The sequence below is a fragment of the Diceros bicornis genome, chromosome 3 (assembly GCF_020826845.1).
Source record: "Diceros bicornis minor isolate mBicDic1 chromosome 3, mDicBic1.mat.cur, whole genome shotgun sequence".
Classification (NCBI taxonomy): Eukaryota; Metazoa; Chordata; class Mammalia; order Perissodactyla; family Rhinocerotidae; genus Diceros; species Diceros bicornis.
Genome location: NC_080742.1, coordinates 75034627 through 75053650, shown reverse-complemented (window position 1 = coordinate 75053650; position 19024 = coordinate 75034627). Strand labels below are relative to the sequence as shown.

The 19024-nt window shown below is 36.3% G+C and overlaps 1 long non-coding RNA gene across 1 annotated transcript in view; it reads right to left on the bottom strand.

Annotated features, from left to right (window-relative positions):
• Positions 1 to 368: 368 nt before the first annotated feature.
• Positions 369 to 19024, bottom strand: part of LOC131396838 (uncharacterized) — a 79481-nt gene continuing 60825 nt past the window's right edge. The window contains exon 3 of the long non-coding RNA XR_009216691.1: positions 369 to 1450. This is a non-coding gene — a long non-coding RNA (uncharacterized LOC131396838). The remainder of the gene's footprint in view (positions 1451 to 19024) is intronic.

Genomic DNA, 19024 nt, shown 5'->3' with positions numbered 1-19024 from the left:
TCTTGGTAATATTTCTAGAAACTTTTCATTTAGTTAGAATTAATTGGATCTAGAACAATATTCCAAGTCAAGTACAGGTTTCTTTTACTGCCATACATATATCCAAAGGTAAAGAAATCTTGACATCTAAAAACATAATGGCCTCCATTTGCAATAGAGCTATAATTCATTTAAAAATATGTAACCATCCTCTTTCTTATGAGCTTTGCACAAAAATAGCTTGCATTATATTCAAAACAACACACTTTTTTTCCACGAGCATGCAATATTCAGTCACGGTGTGATGCTATCAAATTAAAATAATTTTAGATGTTCTTTATATGGAAAGAGAAGACCCCTAGGTCTTTTTTTTCCCCTAGGCCCCTTTACTTAATTGGGAAAAGGCATTGTTAGAAACATTCAGAAGTCCCTGTATCTCGTGTCAGTAGCCAGAACAGAGCAGGCACGGAGCAACCATTCAATCCATGCTCACAGGGATCTCAGGCTCAGGTGCCTGCAAACCTTACAGTTCTCTAAAGCAGGATTCCACCGAAATCAAACAAAAGCTCATAATGCCTGTTCACAAAAGTCTCAGATATCTCCATTTACCTCAAGCTCCAATTAAACAAATTTAATTTTAATCCACTGTAACATTCAAAAGACCCTCATGCGTCAAACAGCACTGGTAGGATGCAAGGCCTGTACGATGATCAAAAATCTTGATGCCAAAATTTGAGAAAAGCCATGCTCATTGGAAAACAATTTTCTTCATAGCTTAATGCAGGGCCAGAGAGATCTGGGATAGGGGTTAACCCAAATGGGCACAGGAGAGGTAGGTGCCTAGAGTCAGTTGGCACAGGGTTGTACTCATGGTCTAATCTCAGCCTGGACACTTACCTTCCTCCTCTCCATTTCCAGCTGCAGGGCCCGTGTCAATGTGGCCCTCAAGGCCTGCTTACCGTCACTCCTCCAGAACCCAAGAGTGGAGGGGAGTGGGATTGGGTCCATCTGATGAAGGCCCAAACCTGGCCTCCCCTCCGAAGCTGCACCGCATGAAGGAGATCCAGCGGCTGATCTTCTGAAAGCGCAGCTCAGATGGCAGTCACGTGACAGATGCTGGGCGGGGACACGCAGGTTGTTTTGATTGCCTTGTTGAAGTATAAGCGTGTGGTCTCTGTTGTGACTCTTTTTACCTTCCCCAGACCTTAGCTTTCTTTCAATGCAGCCTTTCCTTGGCTTCTTTCCGCTTCTCCTCCATTTCTAATGAGGTCCCTCCTTTCCACCATGGCACTTTTCTCCACCCAACAGTATTGGAGGTTTAGGGGATGGTTTGCTTTTTGTGGGGCTCGGGGCAGTGGCATGTTGCTCTGTGGTCGCTTACTCTGCAGCTGCTCTCACCAGCCTTGGATGCCAAGAGAGCTCACACTTCTCTTCCACCTCTCTTGCCCTTCTGGCAGCAACAAGACTCCATCTGGTTTTCATGGTGTATGTAAAAAACAAACAAGAAATGATTTTCATGCAGCAATGCTCTGGGTCCCTACTAGGCCTCAATCTTATCCAACATCCCCGTATAATTTCTGAAGTTATAAACCCAACAAAAATAAGAATAAACCTAATATGGAAGCAACCATTAGCTTATGGAATGGAGGTCGCTGAGTTGTTTGTTAGGTACATGATATAAACTTGGGCACTTCCTCCAGCAACCCCAGATTCCTTGCCCAGCCTCCTCTAATACAGCCTCTCTAGGAGTTTCCTTTTCCCCACCTAATTTTACAGACAAGGAAATAAAGACTCCATTGTTACATGATTTACCCAAATTCACACTTTATTAAAAAATTAATTCCTAAGTTTGGTTTATGGAAAATAATATCCAAGTAGAGAACAAAGCAATAACACAAAACCAAAATGGAATGGAATAGATTGGAATCTCTAAATCAGCCTGCTGTGTGTGTGTGTGTGTGTGTGTGTGTGTGTGTGTGTGTGTGTCCTCCTTCCATCATTTGCTGAGAAACATTTCGTAAGGCTTATCAATGATGTTTGGGTTTTGGTGAGATTTCAGAGCTCATGTACCTTAATATCTGTTTTCTATGAGTTACCACTATGCAAGGAAGCTAGATCATTCCTTTGACAATGAAACTTGACAAGGGGTTTTTCAAAGTCTGGATCCATTGACTTAGACTGATTTTCTTGTCTCCAATTTGAAGTAAAATGTGTATGTATGGTGTATGTGTGTGTTTGTGTGTGTGTGTTACTCTATGAGCTAACTAGCCTTATAGAAGCTGGGGAGATAGGAAAGTTAAAAGAAGGTTGAACTCTAACTCACTGTATCCAAAGCAAAATAAAACAAAACAATATCTCCCAAAATGTTGTCTATAATTTTCCCCTGGGATTATTGCTGCTTACTCACAAGACTTTTATCTGAAAATCTGATTTTCAACATTAAAGGGTTAAAAGTAGGATTTGGTATAAATTGAGGCAGGACATGTGTGGGGAGGATAACAAAAGCTCAAAGCAATGATAGATTTTTGCAGTGAGACAGGAGAATAAAAAGTATCCAAGTACCTGGCAATAGGAAGGCTTTGGATGGCAGGTGAATCATAATCTCCAGATTCTGGCATCATGTAATAGGCAGAAAGATGTGCCCAGATTTGATATTAAAGGAAAGTTACTGATAATTAAGAGGTTCCAGCAGTTTGATGACTTATGACTTCTGACTGTTTATAGTTGGAGGGAATGTAAGCAGACGTTCAGATTGGGCTAGACTGCAGAAATCCAGTCAAGGGAGATAAATTCAGCAACAGGTCACCAATTTCCTACCATGTGGAGGAGGATTTAGAACTTGACAATCTGTGTCCAGAGATACAGAACAAGTGGAGAAAGCATCTCGAACAAAGGTAGAAGGTAGAGCCCTTGAGGCACACGGCAAGGAAAAGGGCCCACTTTTGGAATCTAGTGCAGAGTGGCTCAGCAGTTAGGCTGACTTGATCATGAGCCACTTTACTCATTTAGGTTTCGTCAAGCATTTAGTTAGTGTTAAGCGTGTAACAGTACTGAGGGTACAATAATGAATAAAAAGAAATTCTTAAAATACACCTGCATATTCTCTTTTGGAACTGATGGGTGATAAAAGTCAGAAAGACACCTGTAACCTTCTGAAGGTGGAAAATCAGAGCGTGGCAGGAAGCAAAAGGAGGAATGACCAGTGTTTGGGACAGGTCTATAGAATGATAAGCCCCTATTTTTTTTTTTTGTGAGGAAGATCAGCCCTGAGCTAACATCCATGCTAATCCTCCTCTTTTTGCTGAGGAAGACTGGCCCTGAGCTAACATCTATTGCCAATCCTCCTCCTTTTTTTCCCCAAGACCCCAGTAGATAGTTGTAGGTCATAGCTGCACATCCTTCTAGTTGCTGTATGCGGGACGCCGCCTCAGCATGGCCGGACAAGCGGTGCGACGGTGCGCGCCCAGGATCCGAACCCGGGCCGCCAGTAGCAGAGCACGTGCACTTAACCGCTAAGCCACTGGGCCAGCCCCGATAAACCCTTTTTTAAAGTCAACTGGAAGTAACCATTGTGATGGGGCTGGTCCATAAACTGTTATCAAATGTGAAGTTGTGGGTCATTTGCATGAGAGGCAGTATCTTGCAATGAAACAGAAACCAATTGCTGGCAGATCAAGTCATCAATATAAATGGAATGAGCAGAGAGAGAGAATCCAACTGGGATAATAAACTAGGGTGTATATAAGAATGAAAGAGTTCAATGCGTATGTGAAGTAATGGACCCTGGAGAAATTCTCTGAGTCTGTAGATACGTGGTCAAAGCCTCCTTCTATCCTTGTTGCTCTGTAATGAGTGGATTCTGCTAGTTTTGCCTGTGTCCACACAAGCTCAGGAAATGGGAAGCAGCTGTTAAAGGTAAAGACCTAGTTAGCAATTGAAATGACTCTCTGTTGAGAAAAGGTATTTAAAAAATATCCCATAACTTGAGCTTGAGGGATAAGAATATATAATAAGAATAAGGATAAGAATGTATAACACAACTTTTACAGATTCTGCAGCTCGTCTAGGTTAGGACTTCACTTGTACTGTGGTGAACAAACAAACAGAATCAAACTCATATACCAAGATATTTCAAAGCTGGAGTGTGCCTTAGTTTGATTGCTCTCCACATTCAAGTAGTTTTAATCCCAGGAGAAGCTATAACTATGAGATAGCATGAAAGGAAAATGCAAGAGACGCCTGTGAAGAGAGAAACAAATGAGTCATTCTCGTGGAATTTTCCCCGTACCCCAGAAAATGTAGCTATGTAACAGCTGTGAAGATGAATGGGATACTTGGCAGAAAAGAAGGTGATTGGCAAAAATACTGGGAGCATACGGAAATATGCTAGGAGTGTACGGGGCCACATGGAAATGGAGAAAACGTACCTTTTATAAGATGTTTCAAGAAACTCATTTTTTTTAAGATAAAGGACTCTAGTTGGAGCCACATACATGGTAGGAGTTAAAATCAGAAAAGAATTACTTTGCTATTATTTTGTATCATTACTTTAGCCCCAGGCTGAGTGATTTATGAAATTACATGCTATTAGACATAATATCTAACCTCCAAAAGTTAATATAGAAGGAAATATTGATATATAAATGTTATTAAAATATATTGTGATAATTGTTAATGGATACAAATAGAAATATCCAGAATAATAGAGTTGGTATAAGGGAGGAAGCATTTGGCTCTGTTTAGGGGATAAGAGTTAAGAAAAGGATTTAGAATGGAGACATAGTCAAGCATAGCTATGTGATTATTCCCCAGATGAATAAAAATCACCATATCTGAAACTGAACTCCTTTTACTTCTAAACACCATTTCTGAAACTGAACTCCTTTTACTTCTAAATATCTATTTATTTATTCCAGAATTCTGGGCATCATTCTAAACTCATCTCTTTCCCTAACCCCAGTCATCCATTTAGTAGTTCACCATCACTTTGTAATTTCTTCCTTTTATTTTTCAAATACTTCTTCTTTCTCTATCCCATTGGCCCTACCTCATTTCAAGTCTTCCTTATCTCTTAATCTGTTGATAGCCACCTAATTAAGTACCCTTTTTTCAGTCTTTCCTTTTTCCTATCTATTCCTCCATCTAACCGCCAAGGTGGTCTCTCTAAATATAAGCCCAATCTTGTATGTCCTCTGCTTAAAAACTTTTACAGGCTACTCAAGCCCTGACCTCTTTCAGTACTCAATTACTGCCCGTCCTCTTCCCACCTTGCCATTCTCCTCATTTAAATTGTATGAGATAGTATACTAAATTCTTTATGATTCTCTGAATACACCAGGCTAGTTGACTTGTGATTGCCTGCACATATGCCATTCTGTCAGCTAAGGATGCAGAGAAGCGACTTGGCATGATTGATTAGAACTTTTGCTAGAGGGACAGGTATATGGAGTGGGAAAGACCAAGTAACTTATTAACATTAGATATACCTTAAATCTCATATCTGTATTAACATTTAAACAGCGTATATTTTTCAATGTATCTTCTTTTTCTTCATTTAAACTGGCTCTCATTCTTAGGGGAAACAGGTAATAAAGACTTCTTAGTAATCTTTATAGACAAATGAAGGTCAGGGATGATCCAGTTTGGAAAAAGTAACTAATTAAATTAGAATAAAATTATTTTCTGGTATGTTCTTCACACTATAGTTGAAGAACATAGAAAAAACATGCTGGGCACTAATTGATAAGACTTTATGCAAAATCTAAAACCAAAAATTTATTTCATAAACAGAATTATACTGTAAGTTGGGTATGTTTAATATTATTTAATTATTGTTGATTAGAACATAATAATCTTCATACTCATTTGTATTGGTAAGGATGAAGAGTCTAGTTAATTAGTATATATTGTTACCTAGAATGCTACCAGCTCTTTTAAGAAAATTCAAAGAAGATAAAAATAAAAGATATAATCTCACCCTGCTTACAATATACGAGAATTTATTTTCAAAATACTAAGTCTAGAAGAATTATGTCATCAAAATGGCAGAGTAAGCAACTCCTTCCAACTACCATCCATCGACAGAAATATGGAAAACTATGCAGAATGTCAGAATCAAGTTTTCCAGAACTCTGGAAAGCAGTCAGAGCTTTACATTATCCAAGCTAATGTTGAATTAAGAAAATACAACTTAAATAACTGAAGGAACATTTTGTGGTGTTTTTACTTGTCCTTACACCACCCCATGCCTGGGTCAGCAGTGGTCTTGAAGACAATGGCTTGTATTCTTAGCGTACCTGGTCCTTGGTTCTGGAAGGAGCAGAAAAGATGTTATTCACAAATTATTCTGTTTGTCTGTTCTAACCTATTGGCAGGGATATCTGAAGGACTGATGTAAGACGCTCATCTCCGTTCCACCTAACTTGGAATTTACACAGGGCATAAAAGCAGCCAACATTGCTTGAAAAAATTTTAAGATGAATGAAAAACTCACATCTTCCTGGGGCAAAAGACTATGGCCTAGGAGGAAAATCTGGGTAGAGAGGTTTTTTTTGGAAAATTAGGTCATTCAAAATCACCCATGGATACTGAAGCATTTAGAAAGACATGTGCATGCCCAGGAAAAGACACATACTTAGAAAAGACCTGAGAAGAGCCTAAGCTTTCACCTCTGGCTAATCTGTAGTTTCAGTGCAAGTAGGAAGTGAAGGCTAAGCAGAGTTATAAACATCCTGCCTAAGTGTTAAAGGCCTGCCCCAACACAAAGCCATTTGGCAAAGACTGGGAGAGATGTTTTTGTTTGTTTGTTTATATCTCCTGACACTCAAGAAGATCTCTGTAAAAACATTGGCTGACACAGCTGAAAAAACAGAAACTTCAGTGACCACACCTGATAAGGAATACAGTCTTTGCAAAAACTATTTTGGAATAGTTACCAAATACACAGATGACTTCAGCCTTAAACACCAAAAAACCAAGTCCTGGGAAAAGGGTAGAATCTTATTTCCAGAGTTACTATATTATATTTAAATATCCAGGGGCTGGCCCCGTGGCGTAGTGGTGAAGTTTGGCGCACTCTGCTTCAGCGGCAGTGACCCACATACAAAATGGAGAAAGATTGGCCAGATGTTAGGTTAGGGCTAATCTTCCTCAAGCAAAAATAAAAAGAGAAAGATTGGCAACAGATGTTAGCTGAGAGCAAATCTTCCTCACAATAAATAAAAAAATAAATAAATATCCAGTTTTCAATAACAACAAAAAAATCATAGTGCATACAAACAAATAGGAAAGTATGACCCATTCATAGGAAAAAACAAATTGAGAGAAACAATCCCTGAGGAAGCTCAAACATTGGAATTACTAGAAAAAAACTTTAAGTCAACTGTTTTAAATATACTCAAAAAGATAAAGGATACCATGTATAAAGAACAAAAGGTAACCAGGAAAAATGATGTGAGAATATCATAAAAAGAATATGAAAATATCATGAAGAGATAAAAATTATAAAAGAAGACCTAAATAGAAATTCTGGAGATGAAAAGACAACTGAAAAGAAAAAATCACTAGAGAGATTCAACAGCAGATTTGAGCAGACAGAAGAAAGAATCAGTAATTTTTAAAATAGGACGATTGAAATTATTGAATCTGGGGAGCAGAAAGAAAAAAAGAATGAAGAGAAATGGACAAAGCCTAAGGGAACTGTGGGACACTAATAAACCAATCAACATATGCATTATAGAATCCCAGAAGGAGAAGAGAGAAAGTGACAGAAAGAATATTTGAAGAATTAATGGCTGAAAATTTTCCAGATTTGATGAAACACATGAATCTACACAGTCGAGAAGCTCAATAAACTCTGAATAGAATAAATTCAAAGAGATTTATACCAAAACACATTAAAATCAAACTATAGAAAGCCAAGAAAAGAATCTTGAAAGTAGCAAGAGAGAAGTAATTCATCATGCAGAAAGGATCTTCAGTGAGGTTAACAGAATTCTTGTTAGAAACCATGGAGAACAAAAGGCAGTGGGGATGACGTATTTAAAGTGCTGAAAGAAAAAATAACTGTCAACTAAGAATTCTATGTCTGGACAGAACGTCCTTCAAAAATGAAGGATAAATAAAGACATTTCAAGATAAACAAAATCTGGCTGAGTTTATTACCAGCAGTCCAGCCCTACATGAAATGCTAAAGCGAGTACTTTAGGTTGAAATGCAAGGGTACTTGACAGTGACTGGAAACCAAATGAAGATATAAAAATCCTAGTAAAGGTAATTGCATGGGCATATATAATACCCAGAATTATTGTATTTTTGGTTAACTCCACTTTATATTTCCTACATGATTTAAAAAATAAATGTATAAAAACAATGATAAATGTATATTATTGGTCATACAATATATACTAATGTAATTTGCGACAACAGCAGCATAAGGAGAGTACAGAAATGCATAGAAGCAGAGTAGCTTTTCCCCTAACATCAGGAAAAAGACAAGGGTGCACACTTTCACCACTCTCATTCACTATTATACTGGAAATTCTATCCAGGGTGATTAGACAATAAAAGTCATCCAAATTGGAAAAGAATCAATAAAACTATCTCTATCCACAGATGACATGATATTAAATATAGAAAATCCCAAGGAATCTACAAAGAAAGCTACTAGAGCTAAAAAACAAATTTAGTAAAGCTGCAGCGTACAAGATCAATAAGCAAAAATCAGTTGTGTTTCTATATACCAGCAATGAATAATCCAAAAGAAAATTAAGAAAACAATTTAATTTACAATACATCCAAAGAATAAAATAAATAGGAATAAACTTCCCAAGAAGGTGAAAGACTTGTACACTGAAAACCACAAAATATTACTGAAAGAAATCAAAGAAGTCCTAAATAAATGGAAAGCCATTCTCTGTTCATGGCTTGCAAGACTTAACATCGTTAAGATGTCAATACTACCCAAAGCAACCCACAGATTCAAAGCAATCTCTATCAAAATTACAACAGCCTTTTTTTGAGAAACAGAAAAGCCAATTCTCAAATTCTTTTGAATTTCTACAGGCCCTAAGTAGATAAAACTTATGTGAGAAAGAAAAACAAATGTGTCACACTTTCCGATTTCAAAACTCACTACAATTTTATGATAATCAAAACAGTGTGGTACTGGCATAAGTATAGACATGTAGAACAATGGAATAGAATTGAGATTGTAGGTATAAACCCATACATCTATGGTCAATCAATTGATTTTTTTGACAAGAATGTGAAGATTATTTGATGCAGAAAGAATAGGCTTTTCAGTAAATGCTTCTGGGACAACTGGATTCACAGGCAAAAGAGAGAAGTTGGACCCCTACTTCATACCATGTACAAAAATTAATTCAAAATTGATCAAAGACCTAAATATAAGAGCTAAATCCATAAAACTCTTAGAAGAAAATATAGGGGTAAATCTTCATCATCTTGGATTTGCCGATGGATTTTTAGATATGACACAACAGGCATGAGAAACAAAAGACAAAATAGATACATTATACTTCACCAAAGTTAAAAAACCTTTGTGTATCAAATGACATTATCAAGAAAGTGAAAAGATAATTACAGAATAGGAGAAAATATTGTCACTCCATATGTCTGTTAAGGGACAAGTATTCCAAATATATAAAGAACTCTTAGAACTCAACAACAAAAAGACAAACTACCCATGTAAAAAATGGACAAAGTACTTGCATAGTCATTTTTCAAAAGATGATATACAAATGACAAACAACCATGAAAATTGCTCAACATCTTTAGTCACTAGCGAAATGCAAATCAAAACCACAATGAGGAATCACTTCACACTCACTAGGATGCAGTAATTGTAAAAATGGAAACAAACAACTGTGATGAGCATGTGGAGAAACTTGTATGTGTATGTTGCTGGAGTTGATGTAAAATGGTTCAGCTGCTTTGAAAAACAGTTTTATGGTTCCTCCAAAAGTTAAACATAGAACTACCACTTGACCCTGCAATTCCACTCCTAGCTATATACCCAAAATAACTGAATACAGGTACTCAAATAAGTAAATGTGCATGCATGTTCATAGCAGTACTAGTCACAATAGCCAAAAGGTGCAAACGGCCCAAGTGTTCATCAATGGATGAATAGATAAACAATATATGACATATACATATAATTGAACATTATTCAGCCATTAAAAAGACTGGAAATTTAATGCAATCTACACTGTGGATGAACCTTGAAAACATTTGCAAAGTGAAAGAAGCCAGAAACAAAATGTCACATATTGCGTGGTTCTATTTTTATGAACTATCCAGAATAGAAAAATCAATAGAGATAGAACACAGACTGGTGGTTGGCAGGGCTGGGGAGAAGGGAGAATTGGGAGAAATTACTTAATGAGTAAGGGGTTTTACTTCAGAGTGATGGAGATGTTTTGGAACTAGAGAGAGGTGGTGGTTGCCCAATATTGTGAATATACTAACTGCTACTGAATTGTTCACTTTAAAGTGAGTAGTTTTGTGTTATATGAATTTCAATTCAACAAATTATTTTAAAAAATAAACTATAAGAGGGATTAAAGCAGTGTCAGGACTGGTATAATATTTTAATTTGGGAGTGGGAAAACTACAGTGCTTGTGCCAAATCAAGCTCATCATCTGTTTCTGTACAGCCTTTGAGCTAAGAAAGCCTTTTACATTTTTAAATGGTTGAAAAAATAAATATAAAATTCCATTAAAAATACTAGTCTGATATCAACTTTATTGAACTCAGAGAACCTCTTCTACTGTCTGTTCTTTGGGTACTAAAAAAAGATGAAAACAATCTTCCCTTTCTATACAAATCTTTTACTACTGTCTTCTGAAGAAAATGATGCATTAATTGGATCCAATTAAGGTAAGCCGGTCTAGCAGCAAGTATTGAAGAAAGGCATTTGGAGACCCGGCTTCTAATTACAGCTCTGACATATATTAGGAGTGTGATATTTGACAATTTAACCTATTTAATTCTCATTTTTTCATCTGCAAAACAAAATACTAGCAATATTTCAAGGTTTGTGTGAGAGCTAAGGATAAGGTATGTAGAATTCATGTCACATAGGAGACATACAATAAATGATAATTTTCAGTCATGAATGGGACAGATCATTTTTTCCCTCTAGATTAAAAAAACAATTTTTAAAGTGGCTTCTCACATTGATAGATATATTGTCGTACTAATTCATTTTTTTGAAAAAATATACTGTATTTTTAGAGCAGTTTTAGGTTCACAGCAAAATTGAACAGAAAGTACAGAGAGTTCCAATATATTCCCTGCCCCTACACACATTAATTCCTTTTTAAATCACATAATAGAAAAATATTTTAATGATTACAGAACAATTAATTTTAGCTTTCTTTTATGATATAGGTCCCTGTTCTTTCTCTAATACCCTACATCTCAATATCACTTTTCCGCTTGTGATTCTAGAATGAGGGTGAGAATCCTTAGCCTGCAGGTGAGACATTTAGCACTCAATACTGCTTCCTCTGGCTCTAAAGACCATTGCCCTATGGGAGGGCATTGACTCATTTGATGGCTCCTTAATCTGCAACAAGGTAAACCAGTTGTGTTTTAATGCCTTTATGCGCAAGTTTGCAGAGGTTGCAGTGGAAAGATAAAGGAAACTTGCATTTTATTCCATTTTACCTTGAGTCTTTTGCCCATGAAATCTGTAGAGGTCTCTATAATCTCCGAGGTCTTAGTCCTTTGGTACGTGACTAATAACCTTTCTTAGAAGACTCCTGGACTTCTTGCAATCTTGATATCACATTGATCTTGTCATAACCATCTATTTCTCTAGACTAATCCACTCTCTGTTTCTTTCTTTTTTTTTTTTTTTGTGAGGAAGATCAGCCCTGAGCTAACATCCATGCTAATCTTCCTCTTTTTGCTGAGGAAGACCAGCTCTGAGCTAACATCTATTGCCAATCCTCCTCCTTTGTCTCCCCAAAGCCCCAGTAGATAGTTGTATGTCATAGTTGCACATCCTTCTGGTTGCTGTATGTGGGATGCCGCCTCAGCATGGCCGGACAAGCAGTGCATCAGTGCCTGCCTGGGATCCAAACCTGGGCCTCCAGTAGCAGAGCGCACGCACTTAACCACTAAGCCACGGGGCCAGTCCCACTCTCTGTTTCTTTTATCATGCTTTTCTGGCTAGATTTGACTCATTCTTCCTCCTGGCCATCCCTACCCACATAAGTGTCAACATAGGTAGTCATCATCAACATCATTGTCTAAACTTATAATGTCTAATATTTAATGAGTACAAAGAGTAAGATGGGCATTATAATAAGGGCCTTTTTTACATTATATAATTTAATCCTCAAAACCCTATGAAGTACATAATATTATTAGCACCATTTTACAGATGAGTAAATTGAGAATTTGACACAAAAAATAACTATTAGTGAATAGCACATACAAAATTGAGTCTAGTTCTACTTGCTGCTCATGCTATTAATGTTTATAGTCATAGTGAAAATAACTGGCTCTTGGTAGAAAGATTCATGTAAATATTTGGATAAGTAATAGTGACTTAATAATAGTAAACTCATACAAGAACCAAACTAGGAGATCTCTACTCTTTCTGTATGGAGTGTCAATGACTCTCATATTGCTTACTCAATTGGTTAGTCTTTAATTTATTTTTTTTTAGTCTCCATTTCTCCACATATATCTCTCCACACACAATTCAATTTACTTTCTCTCATTTGTCCTCCCACCAACATTTAATCATTGATCTCCCATGACAAAACATATTTTGAAACCACGCTAAAAAATAATTGATGGGGAGGGAGGGATGGGAGTATTTTTTAAATCCAGTTTGATTTAAAACTGTACAAGTGACCTAAATAATTTATATCAATCTAAGAGAATTTTTTTTTTTTAATAATAGTAGCTGTTTTGCCTTGTTGGAGCCCTTGATTTGTTTTATGATGTTGCTTACGGTGAGGAGGAAGTTCAACTGTTTTGTTTTGGTGAGGAAGATTCACCCTAAGCTAACACCTGTTGTGAATCTTCCTCTTTTTTTGCTGGAGGAAGATTGGTTCTGAGCTGACATCTGTGCCACTCCTCCTCCATTTTGTATGTGGGTTGCTGCCACAGCATGGCTGACGAGTGGTGTAGGTCCATGCCTGGGATCTGAACCTGCAAATCCACAGCCAACAAAGCGGAGTGCACGGAACTCAACCACTATGCCATGGATAGCCCCAAAGTTCAACTGTTTTCTGTAGACTGTTTGTTTTGTTTTGCCTTGATCTAGTGGTTTAGGCTTTCTCAACCTTGGCACTATTGATATTTTGAGCTGTACAGTTCTTTGCTTTTTGTGGAGAAGGGGCTGTCCTGTGCATTGTAGGATGTTTAGCAGCATCCCTGGCCTCTACCCATTAGATTCCATTAGCACTCACTCTCAGTTGTGACACCCAAAACTATCTCAAGACATAGCTAAATGTCCCTGGGGGTTTAAATGGCCCTCAGTTGAGAACACTGGTATAATCTATTGTTCTGTATGCCTGGTTGATTTCCAGTCATCACCTATGAGTTTTAAATTTATGGCTGAATCTGGTAAGTTGCATCTTTTATAAAGTTTAGAAATAATTTGTGGCATAGCCATGTTCTGAAATTACACAATTTGTTTTTGCAAATTTTGTTTTTTTTAGTTTTGATTTCTACTCTCTGGTAGTTGTTTTCTGCTCCATCTTGAAAGTTGACTTATTTTAGATATATCAAATATGAGAAATGGTAGACTACTGAATTCTTCTGTTGCAAAAATAACTCATTCTACCAATAAGGATATAGAAATCCAAAACGATTAGTCAATTTGTTTGAGGATTGATAGCTAACTTGAGTCTGACATTGAAACCTCTCCATTCAGACATTATGAATACATTTTATTCAAAATTAAGACTCTGGATTCCTGTTACCTTAAGTTAATATTTAAAATCATTCATCATGTCACATATTATTTATAAAATTCTTTTACTTGATAACTTTACTTTGCAAAATCAGTACCCAGTTCAAATACTTCCGATGTCTCTCTAAAGCAAATTAAATATTTTTCTGGAAATGAGATAAACATTGTATGACTACATAGCCTATTTTTTTCTTGTGTAAATGACATAATGCAATTTCAAATTAAATGTTGTATAAAACTCTATTTTTATATTTTCTTCATTTGGGAAGAGACTCTAATAATTAAAACTAAATCACAAGTAATTGAATGATGATGAATTGTTAATGACCTCATCATATGCCACTAATTGTTTTGTGTGTAAAATACAAACTGCTAATCATTAAATTATGCATGGAAGCTTTAACTTTCTTTTTAAGTTTTATTTTCATGGAGTCACATCAAAACAGGTATAAATAATAGCACTGCATATTTATATATATATATATTTGAATTTCATGCTTCCCTCAAAAATGAGTAACTTAAAATACAAGCCAAGCCACTGGCAAAGAGATAGAAAGAAGTCTTTGATAAATGAAACAAAAAGATGTGCCTTGAAAAATAGTATAATCTTCTGATCTCTATTCCATAGTAATCCTGTGAAGATTGTAATCATTGGCAATTATTGCATTTTTACTCTTGGAGAAATGAGACTGAAAACATTTAATTTGGGGCTTAAAGTGGACTGAATACCAAACAAGTCATGTCTTCTCTTTGGGCTTAACCTGGTTTGGGAGGATACAGGATTTTTTTTTTTTTAGTTTTTAATTTTCCTATGATATTTCTTTTCAATGGCAGAGATATGTTTTCCCATATTTGTCTTCATGGAAGATGATAACTGTATTAATCAAAGTAAGTATTGATTAATATTAGCATTTTTTGAGGGCCTACAGTGTATCAAAACTGTATGAGTCACTTTTTAATACTTTACCTTAGTTATTCCTTTGAACTGTGCAGTGCCTGTAAATACTTCCATTTTGCAGCAGAAAACACCGAAGCTCAGGGATGGTAAATGACTCATAAAAGCTCACAAAGACCGGTAAGTAGCAGAGTTGGGATTCAAGTTTTTACTTCATCTTTCTAACATGCTACACTGAAACAATTCCTTTTATATGCCAATAATAAAATAGAATTAAAAACGTTCATAACATGGAATATTTGAGAAGATACTTAAAAGATCAGTATGTTTTTTCTCAGACTAAATTGGTTTAAGATTATTTGGGGAAGGAGTAACAAAGAGAAAGATAACTTGGAGGTGTAATTGATTAAGGCGTGTTTAAGGAATGACGAATTGCCAAACAGTTCAAGCAGGGATGGGTGCAAAGCACATACATTTTCAAATAAACGTTAGGAAAGGAAAGTTTAGGGAAGATTGGGATGAGCCTTATATACCATGGTAAGAAATTGGATATAAACCTTTGGAAAGTGAGGAAAAAGAAAATATTCCTTGCTCCCCAAAAAAGATAATTTTGTTTGAAGTGCTTATGTTAGATTGTTTCAAGATAGGAGGCAGGGAAATAACTCTTTTAAGCAGCGGCATAAGCAATTTGCACAATTCAGATTTGAGGAGTTGTTCACTCGAAAAGCAGCACAGCACCTGCAGAGCAACGACAGTAGGTAGACGCATCCATTATTAGCAGGGAAGTGACTGAATTCCCAAAGGGACTTGCAGGCTACGTTGCTAAATGAGACATGTGTCTAATTTAAATTAGAAACATTTACGCACCCTCAGTTTGGGACAGATTTATTTTGACATGAAGTCTGAAGAAGAAGAGATTTGAGGTGATGGTTTCAAAAATTAGAGGGAGATAATGGAAGAAGTCTAATAAAGTTTCCCACAAGTCATGAACACGTAGAACAAATTAATAGTATCTAGTGACGTTATAGAAAGTATTGTAAGTTATAAATTAACATTTGAAAATGGGAAGAGAGTTTTTCAACTGATGGTTTCATGTAAAATTTTGGTTCAGAAACAAGTACAGTTGGAGCAGAGTTGGAAAATAAATGAGAAAATAGTAACAATAATAAGAAAATGGGAAACGGGGAACTCAAGAGCAAAGAAGACTTGAGGAGGATGCCACCAGTTACTCCTTTCTGACAAATAGGAAAAGAAAAATCAATAGTGGATGCTTGGTTTTAGAGTAGTTTGAACTATCTGATTTAAAGTCTTGAAAATAATCCACAGAGGTCAGGACTGTCAAAGCATTCAAGAAAAAAAATCTAGAACCTTCCTATGGTAACGCTTTCTATTTACTAATTTCTTTCTCCTGACCAGAGATGATGAAGGGGGGGCAGGGCCGGGAGAGGGGAGAATTGTCAAAAGAAGTAGGGATTGCAAGTTTCATAAAAGTCAAAATTCACCTTCCTTAAACTTGTTTATTTACCAAATAGCTATATATAATTATGGCTTCTCATCTGAAAAATCACCTGTCTTTGGCCAATAGTTCATTTAGATCTATTTCTATTTTTCTGTTATTATTATTTTTATTATTTCAACTCAACTAGTATTTTTGACTCCTTTTCATATAACTTTTATGTGTCTTAATATTGAATAAAAGCACCTAATCAAAAATATTTAAGAAGCAAAGAAATTTAACTTCTAGCACCTGGACGTTAAAAACAAATGGGAGGATAAATAACGACAGGTATTTTAAAATCAAGTGTTAAAATTTGTGAGGTTATTTGAACAATTAAATGCAATCTTCCTTTAGGTGCATAGTTTCCATGACTGCACATGACCACGATTACATTGGAAATAAAACGTTAGAGCTACCACCCTAAGAATTGTAAATATGTCAAGAATTGCATTTTCTATTTCTTTCTTTTATTTCTCGCAGAAAAATGACTCCGTTTTGGAATTTTTTTTTTTCTAGCTACTTTTGTGGAGTTCCTTCAAGGCAACCTTTTTCTTAATATTATATCAAACATGTTTTCATTTAAATAGCACCATATAGCATGAAGTTATAGAGTGATTAGACCACTGTCCTGGTTCTCTGTAAATGATTTACTGTGTTCTCCAATCACTGTAGAAGGAAACACAGGGCTCTGTGAACCAAATATTAGAAACTGATATGGATACAGCTGAAATGTGCCTCAGGCAACATGTTATGAATGATAGGAAAGTTTTTGTTCATATATTTCTTTTCATTTTTTTGCAAATATAGTTTTTAAACACAAGAAAACCAGACTTTAATAGGAACTGAAGTAATTGAAGCTATCACAGTACAGGATCCCTCTCATGATTTATTTTGAAATATGTTTAGAATAATATACAGTGCTCTTGGGAAAAAGATTTTAGCCACAATATCAGTGCAAGAGCATAAGATAAAATAAATTTTTACATCTTTGCTATCTTGAATTTATAATAACTATACCACAAAGTCAATTGCATGTATATATATATATTTGTGTGTGTGTGTGTGTGTGCGTGTGTGTGTGTGTGTCTGAGGAAGATTAGCCCTGAGCTAACATCTGATGCCAATTCTCCTCTTTTTTGTTGAGGAAGATTGGTCCTGGGCTAACATCTGTGCCCATCTTCCTCTACTTTATATGGGATCCTGCCACAGATTAGCTTGACAAGGGATGCGTTGGTGCACACCCAGGATCCGAAACTGCAAATCCCGGGAATGCCATAGTGGAGCATGCGCACTTAACCGCAACGCCACCCGGCTGGCCCCTATATATTTTTATATTCTTAAGATGCAACATCACTAATGAAAAAGTAGTCAACATTTGCTAAATGTATGTACTATTTATGGTTATTTGATTACTGTTAGAGTAATTGTAATTCTAGACATTTTTGCAACTTTTAAAGTGTAATTTAATTTGTCGTTGCTACTCTACATACGTACATACATACATACAAACTTCCCTAGCTCAATCCACTTGAGAGCTTGGAAACAGCATCACCGCAAAAGCAATAAGAACACCTAATACCAGATATTTTATTATCATCTCACTTAAAGGAGCCAGGGCTCCTCCATCCTGGGTTGGCACAGGAAAAGCACAATGAGCCTGGAACTCTACTTATTCCAGAAAGCAAGGAAGAATAAATCAGCGAGAGGGACTTGTCCAAAATGTGCCAGGAGAAGACCTCCCTTTCTGGTCAAGGTATAAAAATGAGGAGTGGATTTACTCCCCCACCTGAAATAACTAATAGATAAACAATAAAATATGTGAGGCAATGGTTTTCAAGACACTAGGCATCAGACAACAAAGGACAGTGATCCCTGAAACACAGGAAACAAACAGGTGAACCCTATGATTGTCCCTACTTAGAGCTTGGGCAGAGTTGCAAGGTCATGGTGCAGAAAGGGGGAACGCAGGCAGAGCCCAGTGGAATCCTTCAGGTGAGGAGATGGAACTCTGAGGCTTGGGAGATCCAAGTGTGTGTAGTTCACAGGACACAGTACCAAAAGCAAGAGAGCTGTGCAGAGAGAGAAATATGGACATCTACAGAATGTCCTGCCAATTATTTAGCTGAGTACTGAGTGAGAAGAATACCTGGGTCTAGGATAGAACCACACATCAGGATTTATAATGGAAAAAAAGAGAAGAAAAAAATAAAAGAGCATCAGTGAGCTGTGGGACAACTTGAAGCAGCCTATGCATAAGTAATTGGAATCCCTGAAGGAGGACGTGGGGCAGAGAAATATTTGAAGAAAGAATGGCTGAAATTTTTCCTAATTTGATGAAAACAATAAACTTACAGATCCTAGAAGCTTATCAAAACTCAAGGACAATAAACATAAAGAAAACACACCATGGCGTAGTATAATTGCTCAAAACCAGTGATAAAGATAAAATCTTAAGGGCAGCTAGAGAAAAAGACACATTGTCAGGGAGAGACAGAGATAAAGATCATAGCAGGCTTCTCAATGGAAATAATGTAGGTAAGAAAATAATTGAACAATATATTTAAAGTAGATTCAGAAAAATCTGTCAACCCAGAATTCTATACCAAGTGAAAAAAAATCTCTCAAAAATGAAGGCAAGATAAAAACTTGTTCAAAACTACAAAATCTGAAAGAATTAATCCCCACAGATTC